Raw genomic sequence first — 12,829 nt, 5'->3', positions numbered from 1 at the left:
AAAATAATGTTTTTTGGTTGCTAAATACATGTTTTATGGTTCATAAATGGTTTACATCTGCTTTAAAGTTTAAGATAATTATTTTTTTGGTTTATTTCCCGTAATTTGTCGAATTGACGTTATTGTATGAATGAATTCGGGCACAAGTGTATACTATCTACGCTCCGCACTTATAATTTTAAAGATACATTCTAGGAGCGTCAAAAATATTTACGTTCAGAAATTAAGAAATTAGTTAACACGTGGGATCTTCGTGCAGACCGATCCGCCATGACTGAGCACGCGCGTATTTTAGCTATGACTAAGCTATTCCACAACAGCAGTCAAACCTCAGTCGCCACTGGCGACTGTATTATAACATAACATAGTGATGTCGGCGCTGAAGTGTAGGCCTGATGTGGCCTGTCGCCGATTCTTTTCCTTTTCGTGCCTTGTTCACAGAAGATCTAANTCTTTGGTGACAGACAATCATGGCAATCTTTGGTGACAGACAATCATGGCAATCTTTGGTGACAGACAATCATGGCAATCTTTGGTGACAGACAATCATGGCAATCTTTGGTGACAGACAATCATGGCAATCTTTGGTGACAGACAATCATGGCAATCTTTGGTGACAGACAATCATGGCAATCTTTGGTGACAGACAATCATGGCAATCTTTGGTGACAGACAATCATGGCAATCTTTGGTGACAGACAATCATGGCAATCTTTGGTGACAGACAATCATGGCAATCTTTGGTGACAGACAATCATGGCAATCTTTGGTGACAGACAATCATGGCAATCTTTGGTGACAGACAATCATGGCAATCTTTGGTGACAGACAATCATGGCAATCTTTGGTGACAGACAATCATGGCAATCTTTGGTGACAGACAATCATGGCAATCTTTGGTGACAGACAATCATGGCAATCTTTGGTGACAGACAATCATGGCAATCTTTGGTGACAGACAATCATGGCAATCGAATCATGGCAATATTTGGTGAGAAACAATCAGGGCAATCTTTGGTGAGAGAGAATTTCAAAACCAAAGATTGCCTCTCACCAAAAATTGCCTCTCACTAGTCTTGTAAACGCTATCCAGCGACTTTAATTGGCGGTACTAAGTCGGATTCCTGCCTTAAACTTACTCTCTTAACCTATGATTAAGATAAACCATAACCCTAAGTGCCATTGTATTCAATTAACCTTGGCGACGTTGAACTTGCCACTTAGCAGTTTAAATTTCTTAAAATTTTACGTTTATCCAATCCATTGCCCACCTAAAGTGCTACTATACCGGGTGTTTAAAAAAAATATATATTCAACTTTTAATGGCTGTAACTCGAAAAGTAATAGAGTTAAAAAAATTTGGAAGGTCAGGATTTGTTCCCTATGTTTTTCTCCATCTCTCCACCAAAAATCAGACCTGTCTCTTATACACATCTAGATGTGTATAAGAGACAGCTTCAGCANTTGGTGAGAGACAATCATGGCAATCTTAGGTGAGAGACAATCATGGCAATCTTTGGTGAGAGACAATCATGGCAATCTTTGATGACAGACAATCATGGCAATATTTGGTGAGAAACAATCAGGGCAATCTTTGGTGAGAGAGAATTTCAAAACCAAATATTGCCTCTCACCAAAAATTGCCTCTCACTAAAGATTGCCATGTTTTTGTCTCACCAAAGATTGTCATGATTGTCTCTCACCAAAGATTGCAATGATTGTGTCTCACCAAAGATACAAAAAATAAAACAACGAAAAGAAAACATGTCAAGACAACGTAATGATTATGCAAAATGATCTTACTAAAACTTTGCGCAAGCACGATTTTAGCACATGTCACTGAAAGTTCTCTCAAACGCTTATAGCTACATCGATCCGTTTGATTTTTGGTGGAGAGACGCAGAAAAACATAGGGAACAAATCCTGACCTTCCAATTTTTTAACTCAATTACTTTTTGAGTTACAGCCATTCAAAGTTTATTATGATATATTATTATTTGAGATATTAATATTCCTTTCTTAGAGTATGTTATTATTTCTAGTATACATCTTGAAGGTCGACTCTTGGACAAGCATCATGCTGTCATTCATGCGTTTTGGAGGAGGCACAACGAGTGAACTAAATTAACGGCTTGAAAAATTTATTTCTGTTTTCGACCTACGAATACATGGCAGCTGCAGCGTCAGAGATGAAAAAAATTATCTGATTTGACGTCCTTTAATCGTTTTAGCCCTTCCTAACTTTGTCAACTGAGGATACTAATAGAGGCTTGCCTCAAGCGTAGGAAAATTCCCTACGCAATATTTGCGTGAATCCAACATGATTTTTAGCAAAAGAGAGTAATTAAATTTACAAGGTAAATGTATCTGATGGGGGCTGCGAAGGAGATTCTGATCATTTATATAAGTACGACTACCGGGGATATAAGCATTGAACCGCTGAGAAGTGACGCGGTCATTGCTGCTTAAGCACTACCAGCGATAAATCTTGAATTACTCTTCAAGATCTACCCGGCCTAAGTTCGCAATTCCGGTGTCCACAAAAAGTTGACCTCTTCTACTTGATCCGACTCTAAAAATCTCAATATTATAATTTGTCAGTCGATAAGTATACAAATTGAATTTTCACGAATTATTTCCTTTATTTCCCTCAAATCTTTCAGCTCCCCAGAAATTGACGATTGAATTTATTATTATCGCTTTCAATGTTAAATTTTTTCATCGTGAAAATCTATTTCGATTCGAAAGAAAAGCTACTGGCGGTAAACTAGCTACGCAAACGCGTTGCATTAAAAATGTAGAGCTCACAAATAAATATTGGAATACTAAACTATCGAACACAAATTGAATCCTACAAACTAAGAAAATTCGAACACAACAAAATTTCACATCCTTCTGCCAAATTATGAACTTTACGTGAATAATTCACCACAACTGCATTATAATTTCATTAGATAAAATTATGTGAAACCAAAGGCCGTCTAAATCTTGACCTCTAAACCATTTTTATTTTGGTTGGGTCTACTCTCTCGTTGGTTGTTTGATTTAGTCCGGTTAAGTCAAATCCAATATTGCGTGACAATTTTGGTGACATTCCCTTATCATTTCTCGAACTATCTCATGTCTTCCGGGCATTTGGATATGATAACGAAATTCATCTTTGTCGTCGCTGTTTATGATCACCGTATTGACTGTTAATATACCATCAGGACCTTTCTGCACATGGAGTCTCTTTGTGAAGTTTTCGTCGAAGCCTCCCTGATAGCATCGTTGACGCTCCGAGTATGAACGCCTTCAAGAACAGACTAGACGAAGCTATGCAGGAGCATATGTTCAGTTTTGAAATGCCTAGCAACTTACGGACCAGGCAATACGTCCAGCAGCTATCTCAATCAATCGTCAGTTATGGATAGATCGTCTTCCAAAGGCCGGATCCCTTGTGAATCAAGTACAAGAATCGGCAACAGGCCATGTGCTTTTTTTCAGTGCCGACACTTCTATTCTAAATATTTCTAATCACGTATAGAATGTAATATGATAGTCAGAAACGTTACAAAAATCCTCCCGCATTCGCGGAATTCGTCCCGCCGCGTCATTCTATGGATCATTCGTTCGTCATTTCGGCTTTCTCAGCTCGAATCAGCTTCAGCAGTGATTATTCCCCGCAGGGCGGGAGAAAGGCAGTTGCGTTCGCGGCGAAAGCACGTGTCACGTGTGTTATTTGTGCTCTCCGAAGAACCGGTGAATTTATTGTCGAAGGATAAGCACTTAAAATAATCATAATTTAAAGTTTGATTCCTTTTAAACACAACTGGCTTTCTCCCTCAGACACAGAGGTTTGCGAGTCTGCTTTGCTGAAATTTTTTATTTACCTACCTTATTTTTATATTTTTCTCTTCTTTGTTTATCTGTAGGTATTAAAAATAAAAATTTTATTTGTTTACTTTTTGTGTTTTGTGCCTTTGGACTGTCAAGCAGTCAAGCTTATTACTGTCAGAACTCAGAAAGATGTTAAGATGAAACAGTTGCCAAGCAAGGGGATGGATGCATCTAATGATAAAGTGCACACTGCACTGCAAAGTGCAAAGTTGGATTTTTATTAGCCTGCAAACCACCAACCAGGCCAAACATAAACCAATTCTGCCCTCAATCTCTAATCTAAGGAGTTGAGGGATATAAAAGAATAGACTAAATAAAAATTATAACACTCATGAACTGGAACATAGGCTAACTTCAAACCACTGTGCACTCAGCCTGTGCCCAGACTGCCAAGAGATGGTGCTGTGCTCATATCAAGACTTCTATTGTGAACCTTACATCCTAGCAACTGTTGTTTATTAGCTACTAGAATCAGGGTGGAATTCTAGAAATGGAGGTTCACTTATAAAAAAGCTTTCCACCCAAGGTGGAATGCTTTCCTTAGATACAGTGCTCTGCCAGGTGACTGACTATAAATGAAAAGGAGGATCAAAAGTGGACAAACTGTTTCAGTTGTATAGTACCTCAGATTTATTATAAAATTGTTTCAATGTCTCTTGTTTGATAGATATTCTCTATTTTTCTTTTATTTAATGGATTTTTTTTTTAAACTTTCCAGGCATTTTGGTTGTAATGATCAAGTTTAAGTTAAGTATTTAGTTAACCAGTACCGTAGTACATATACCATATTTGGGGGCGGGGCTTATGGGCACAACCAATCACAGCTGGAAAGCATCCCCATCAACCAATCACAGCTTGAAAGCATCCCCAGCAACCAATCACAGCTAGAAAGCAGATAACATTACAACTCCATTAACCAATCACAGCTGGAAAGCTGGAAGGGGCTAAAATCACAATCCCATAAACCAATCACAGTTGAAAAGTGATAGGATATGTATAATGTATATAATAAAATGGACTGGAAGTGGAAAGTTCCTGGACTTTCCAACCTTTCAGGTCCTGCTTTCCAATATGCTATGTGTACTGGTTAATTTAATATCCCTCTAGAATTCCACACTGAATTATTATAGTTTTCATTATTCACTGCATCTGCCACTTGCGGTCTTTCAGATTTTCAAATATTTTCTAAATAGTTGGCCAAAGACTAGCAAATATATAAAATGCAACAATTTTAATCCAAATGTGTCTGCAAGATCTTCTGAAGGCATACATTTTGCTGCTGATGCATTGCCAAAGATCTTGTGATATTCATCCACTTTTTGCACCCTGGAACATCTGACAATGCAGGCTGATTGCTCTGACGTGACCGCAACTACGTGATATTCAAGAAAACTTGCAGAAATTGAAAATTTTATAAAATGACACTTTTGCGAAGTGCAAACCACAATTTTTATCAATCAAACAAAACATGATAGAGTCTTAGAGATGCAAGATTTCATACCTACTTAAATTATACCTATGATATTAGAGCTGCATGATTTCATACCTATATATATATATAGCCGCAATATTTTGAAAAAAGTAGGACTTTTCTAGCCCGGTATGGAACCACAGCATTGAATTCATTTCTAGAGAATCTGGAGTAAAATTAATTGGGCATACTAGTTACTAGGTAAGTCAGATTAAGACATTTTTAGCAATTAGATAGTTACCCGGTACCGGGACAGGTTTCTAAGTGCATTAACCCGTCCATTTTGGAACCAGTGGAGAAAAATTGATTCCTAATAAAATTGTATGGTCAAATAAATATATAAGTAGATGTCTAAATTTTATGCACATATTGTACAGGTTCTGGCAATGTTTGGTTCCGCTGTGCCAACTACTCCTTGCTCAGTTAACATTGAAAGATTGTAAGAAGTGGGTGTCAGACAGGAGGGCTTGATATCTTGCAGAGAAAGGTAACTAGTTGGTACTAAAATTATATTATCTATAAGTTAGATGCAGAATTTTATCAATAAAGAAAGTACTTTTACTGCTGTATATGGTATTATGTAATATAATGTTTCTAAAGCCATTAAGATCGTGAAATATTTTGCCCAGTTCCAAGTGTAACTGCTCGGTAGTAGTGTAAGCATTCTGGGCCTATACTTTCAAAAAAAGTTGAGAGATCATAAGTTCAGCAGCCAATCATTGGCGGCCTTTCAAGCAAAATCCACCAATCATAGACAAGAAAATAGAGCGTAAGTACTTATGTTCATTTAGCGAGTTTTGAAAGTATGGCCCCCGTTCATCTCATTTTCCAAGTTGATTACTTAGTGATATAGTTATGCATTGTATTTCAAAAACTTGTTTGAATTAGAAATTATTTATTTAGATCTTAGATCTACTGTTTTTCTGTTATTTATTTGAGAACTACTATGTTAAGAGCTGTAATTTGTAAGCTATCTTTAGAGCTTGTAATATCAGGAAGTAAGTACATTGAAAACTATACAATTTTTCATCCTGAGTCACTTTTTTCTAAATGTATTTTTGGCAGATCATCACTTGAAATAATTGAGATTTCAAGAGAAGAATAGCATGAAGACCAAATTTTTGCTATTGAACCTTTCAAAGAAACAGCAACAGATGAAACCCACTGAGATTCAGATAGCTCAGATGATGCAGCCACTAGCAATTCTGCTTGCCTACCAAGAATGGTCATTGTAGCACCAGTATCACCCTATGTGAAAACAATGGACAGTGGAGTAAGTCAACTGTGGTTGACATGGCCACCATATGCTATGACATATACCTACTTGGCTAGCCTGTGAGATTTAGGTGTGAACTTTGGGCACCTGATAGATCAGATTATATTTTTCTACAATTGAACTCAATCAGTGGATCTAATAGAAAAAGATACCTATTCATGGGCTGGAACACGGATTGGTCCCATAAATAGGATACAATTGGTCCCAGGCCAACATATTATATGTGATAAATATTTCGGCGTTATTGGGTTTCTCAAAAATTTGTGAAAAAAATAATGGCTATTGCAATGAATTTTCAAGAAGATTGTTTAGGAAAAGCAGTATAGCAGGAGGCCCTGAACAAAACAACCAGGGTCTATACTGCACCCTTCTACTTCGATCCTTGAAGTGCAAAACCATCAAACGTGGTAATAAGGGACGGGTGGGGTAAATTGGGACAGTCATCCCACATTTTGTTGGAATGCTGTAGCAGCTAAAATAATCAAAATATCCTAAACTAAAAATAGTGGTGTAAAGTTCAACATTTTCCCTATCTATGTAGCACAAAGTAATTTAAGAAATCTTACATTTACTACCTCTAAAAAATCCCTGAAAAAAGTGTGAAAAGTGAAATTTTGGAAACATACCTCTGCTAAGGTCTAAAAAAAATTTGCCATGTCGAAAAATTTTACTTGCATAAAAGTTGCACACAGGTGTTGGCTTAAAACCATGATTGTCAGAATTCTCATATTTCCTTAAAAAAAATAAAATAAAATGGGGCTATTTCCGCAGGATGGGGTATTAAGGTACATCCCTAAAAATGCATTTACAGTAGAACCTCAATTAGCAAAGGCTCATCCAGTAAATGAAAAAATCAATTGACAACAAAAATTTTGATCATATTACCTTGCTCAGTGAAATAAATTTCCCTTGTCAAAAAATTAATGCATCATTGGTCATCACAAAATTGTGCAGAGAATGTCATAGATAGAATTGTGCACTGGGCAACATAAAATGAAAAGGAATTAACCTAAACTATGATTTATTTCTCCAAAAAAATGATTGTTGTCACAAGAATATTCCTTTCTGTGTGAGGTATGTTTTGTGATCTTTTTTTGTTATAGTGAAATCACTTGACCCAATATAAATGGTGTGAAATTACAAGCCGTCCTGTTAGCTTGCAGATACAGAAAAGTGCTATACGGCTGCTGATATTAAGCTTGCAGTGGACAAGGTCATTGTAAGTGCTCAATGGCATGTTCATGGATATGGCAATAACACATCAATGATATGGTAATGTATGGATATGATAATATCATATCAATATAGGAAAAAACAAGTAAAAATTGCAAAAATGTCATTTATTCTACATCTACAATCATCTACAAAGGAAAAAGAGGACTTCAGATTATTGCTAGTAATAAATGAGAACACTCTGCATGCTTCAAATGTTTTAAGGGGAGCGTCTGGGTTCAAAATTGACAATTTTGGCTTCTACGGTTTTTAGTCTCGTCTTAAAGCTGACATTCTGGCCCATCCAACGGTACCAAAACCATCTATAAACCTTGATTTATGCGTTCATGACAGATCGCGATAGGGCAATGGTTGGTGGAGTTCTTTAACATTTAACATAGCGAGTAAATGTCTCAGTGCACCTTAAATAGCTAGTCTTCACACTCTCCGCTCCAGTAACCCTTCAGCAGTTGTGAGGGATGGTTCTTGCTCTGACATTCCCACTATCCTTGACAGAGATTTAGCTCCAGCATCGTCTGGTCTTGCATCCTTGCAACCGTAAAAGCCGATTTCGAGGCGCCCAGGACTTTGTCAGGCTCTACTGAACAATCACACTTATTGTCACTGGAAAACTATCTCCTACAGTTTTGAAGCTACAGCAATGAGAGACACCGTCAAATGGGGTAAAAAGGGACTGTTTTGAGCGTTTTTTGTTGATAACTTCTTACCATGAAACATTTCAGAAACAAGTTTGGGCTCATTTTAAAGCTCTTTGCAAGGGCTATTGAATAGCATTTCCAAAAAATTTTACATGCTGTACGTGAGGCGCCAGACGCAAAATAAAAGCGTCCCAAATTACCCCTGGAAACGGGGTAATCCGGCCAGCAATGAGACATAAGAAGCACTGTGGAAGCATCAGAAGCAAACAATGTGGGAAATGCACCCTCCAAGCTTGTAAAATGGCAATGTTCCCATTCATTCTGAATGAATGGAATCATTCCATGTTAAAGATTAGATTGTTTTCTAGCATATTTATGTATGATTGGTTTTTCATCATTATTGTACATTATGAATAAGTAAATTACATATTATCCATTATGAATAACCTTGACTTATTTACTACCAGAAAAAGTGTTAATTGAAGAAACATTATGTTAATGCAGAGCAGTTTGCATTGCTGTTGGGGGTTGATTTTCTGCAAAATAATGGTATTGAACTGTGTATTAAGAAATGGCTAATTGTTAAACATTGTACCCTGGCAGGACTGCCGAGATCTATTTAGATGATTTGGGTCATTCTTGTCAGGTAATGTGGGACTCAAGTGTTTTGCCAATTCTGATGTGCATGTTGAACCGAGTAAGGTGGAAGCTGTGCCCTTAAGGGGAGCGTCTACCCCAAAATCTAACTCAGTTATTAACTGACAGATCACTACGAAACTTGATACACGCATGTAAAACAGAAATCTGAACCTTTTTTGTTCATATGAATTTTACCAAAGAAATGAAAGAAAATTTGATATTCTTAGAAAACTGCCAAATAAGGGGGTACTGTAGAAATCTATCTCCTCCAAGGATTTTCATGCTACAACATAAAGACACATATCATTTGATGCATAAATATCATATCTATGAATGCTAGTAGGTATTTTTCTAAATTCTCATTTTTGTAGATGTGCAGGCATTTTTCATAAATTGTTTTGAAATTTTTTTCATTTTACCCCACCACCAACCTCCCCTTTTTGAAAAATAAAATTCAAACTTTAACAAAATTGGACAAACGCTTACTACTGCTTGTAGATATTTTCCCTGCAAATCAATTGATATATGTCTCATTGTTGTAGCTTCAAAACTCTGGGAGAAGATAGGTTTGCCGTTAGAGCAGTTGGAGGTTTTCAGGAGAGTCAATAAACTACCCACTGGCAACGGGCGCGCTATGTAAGGGCATGTAATGTAGCTTAGATACCAAAAGTAAGCTTCATCTTACTTCTAAGTCACTCAGCGGTGCATAGAACGACTGCATGAATACTTTCCATTCATGATAGTTGGGAGGTAACTGAGCTGCAGGTCGACTGAGAGCACATTAATAGTGCCAGCTTGAATTAATGGCCATTGGGTTTTGTGAAGGGGCTCCCCCCCCCTCCACTCTTTTGGGATCTGTCGTGAATGCATAATTTAATGTACAGAGATGGTTCCAGTACTGTTCAATGCGGCAGAATGTAAGCTTTAAGATGAGCATAAAACCAGAAAAGCCAAAACTTTTGAATTTTACAGCAGATGCTCCCCTTAAACTGTCTGTTACCAAATATTGAACCTGACCATCTACTCTTTTATTCTGATGATGCTATTGATCATTCTTTGTCCAATGACATTCAGGCATTTAGTGGGATTGCTGGCCCCAATACTTGACATGTACAAATGACCACTGGAGGCTCGGCTTTGACAATTAAGAAGGGACAGTTTATTGGCACTGTTTTGACCGTAGTTCAGTTACCTAGCAATCAAGCAACCCAGCCAGATGGAATTGATATTGAACAACTTAAAACTGAAGTAAGCATTGCTGTACTCAATTCAGATCAGCAAAGGCAAGTTTTTTCTATGCTGTGTAATTTTGGAAGTGTTTTCAGTGGTGGTGATACTGACATTGGTCTGGCATGTGTCGGAGCATAATAATAAATTAACAAATGACACCCTTATCTTCCAATGGCCACACAGATATCCTTCACAAATTGTTGATGAGATCAAGCGCCAGAGTCATGAACTGAATAGCCTTGATATTATTGAACCGAGTAATTGCCCATGGTCATCCCCAGTAGTTCTGATTAGGATGAAAGATGGATCCACAAGAATGTGCATTGACTACCGTCAGCTTAACCGTGTAACTGTACCAGATAAATTTCTGGTTCCCAATCATGCTGATTTAATTTTTGGACTGCAAGGTACTAAGTTCTTTACCCATTTAGATTTGGTGCGCAGGTATTACCAGATTCCTATGTATGATCAAAGCCACCATTTACAGCCTTTTCAACTCCCAGGAACCACTAGCAATTTAAGATTTTAAGTTGTGGCCTGCTTAATGCCCCAGCTGCATTTCAGAGTGAAATCCAAGCGGTTCTCACTTCATTTTCATCTAATAAGGTCATTGCTCATATAGATGACTTTTTGATAATGAGCACCATCTTTGATGAACACTTTCAATGGAAATATTTACCTAATTGCTCATAAATTAAGAAACCCCATCATGCCTAACAGATGTTAAGAGATCTTGCCGACTTAACTGGACTGCCGAAATGCTGGCATCATTTGACAGGTTCAAGGACAAGATGAGACATGATCTGGAGCTGGCTTACCCAGATTATAGTGGTGGTGCTGCAAAACTTGAATTATATGTCAATGCCTCTGTGTATGATGCTGGAGCCTATTTGGCCCAAATGCACCAAGTTATTGGATTTGCTTCCATGACGTTCACAACTTCACACCTACTCAATTTAATTATTCCATACTCGAAAAAGAATTGACTGCATTAAGATGGGGTGTTGAGACATTTAGGCCATTTTTGTATGGAGTATCATTTTTGCGGTTCACTGACCATCAACCTCTTGTGCCTTACATAATAAGAAAATTGTATGTCCCAGTTAGCTCGTACAGTAGAGGAATTGTCTGACTTTATTTTTGATATTGTTTATATGCTGGGACATTTTAACTCTGCAGCTGATGCGCTCTCACAATTGGGGTCTCCATCTCCTCCTGCGGTGTTGGATGGTTTGTCTGTACGACAAGGTCTGATGTTGAATAGGCCGCCTGTACCTGGAGGAGGGGATTCCCTGTTTCTGAGCCTGCTCAGGGTATTACTAGCTATGAGTTGTAAAGCAAAGTTACCCAGTGGGGGATGTCAAGTTGAGGGCCCTGCTGTTTGATGATCTATTAAATAATAGTGCAAAGTATAAGATCAATCTTGCACAAAACTCATGGAAGCAGCTGAGGCTAATTAATGCACCATGCTGGGCAGCTCCCATCCCTTGATGTATTAATGGCAGTTAGCAGAATTTTTGGAGAGGTGATCCAAGCTCACCACACTCAGCTTCATGGCTATAAGATGCCCCCTAAATATATATCTGATCATCCTGTGTACAAAGAAAAAGTGCATGGAGATCAGGTTGATGGAGGGGTGGCAATTGGCAATGTTGTACAAGGTGCAGTGGAGAGTGAGGCTCATGACCCTAGAGTACCAATAGCCTCCATGTGTGATGATTTATCATCTGTTTCAAGTTGTAGGTCGAGTGTCACAAGTGTGCCTAGTTGCAATGGCAACTATCCTCATGTATCTGATGCTGAGGCTGACTTGAGCTCATCATTCTCTGGTTTTAGTGGTCATTCAGATAGTGAAAATGCTGCTGATATGCAGTCAGAGTGGAGGGTTTTGTCAGTTATGTCTAGTGGGCCTTTAAACCCTTTATTATTCAAGTCATTACAACATGGGCTATGTTGAGGTTGCCATTTTGAGACAATCAATGAGACCCAGGTTCCCAGGCTTTCCACAGCTATGGCTTCATATACCCATATTGAGTTGAGTCCCATTGTTCAGCAAGTAGAGGCCATAATGTCGAGTGATGCTAGGCAATCATTTGATTTGTACAAATTGACCTTGGATTGGCATGATGATGACAATTTTCGTCATTCATTCTTGAATTCAGATCTGATGGTTGATGCACCTAAGGATGACCCAGAAGGAGTATTGGCATCTGACCTTGAATTTTTGGCAATGGTTGGTGAGTGGGAAGATGAACCATCAACCAACATTGCTGCCAAACAAGCAATTAATGTGACTCCATTGCTGGAATCTGGTGCAATTGTTCAGGGCAGTTACTTTCAAAACCTTGCTAAGTGCTCATACTGGCCTAAATCCAGCGTAAGTCTGCTAAGCTTGCATAACGCCCAAAGATGGTACCTTCAAAGCATTTCTGCACCAAGTTATGTCTGCGAAGATCAATGTAA

This window comes from Hyalella azteca, unplaced genomic scaffold (assembly GCF_000764305.2).
Source record: "Hyalella azteca isolate HAZT.00-mixed unplaced genomic scaffold, Hazt_2.0.2 contig10624, whole genome shotgun sequence".
Taxonomy (NCBI): Eukaryota; Metazoa; Arthropoda; class Malacostraca; order Amphipoda; family Hyalellidae; genus Hyalella; species Hyalella azteca.
Note: the sequence above shows the minus strand (reverse complement) of the source record.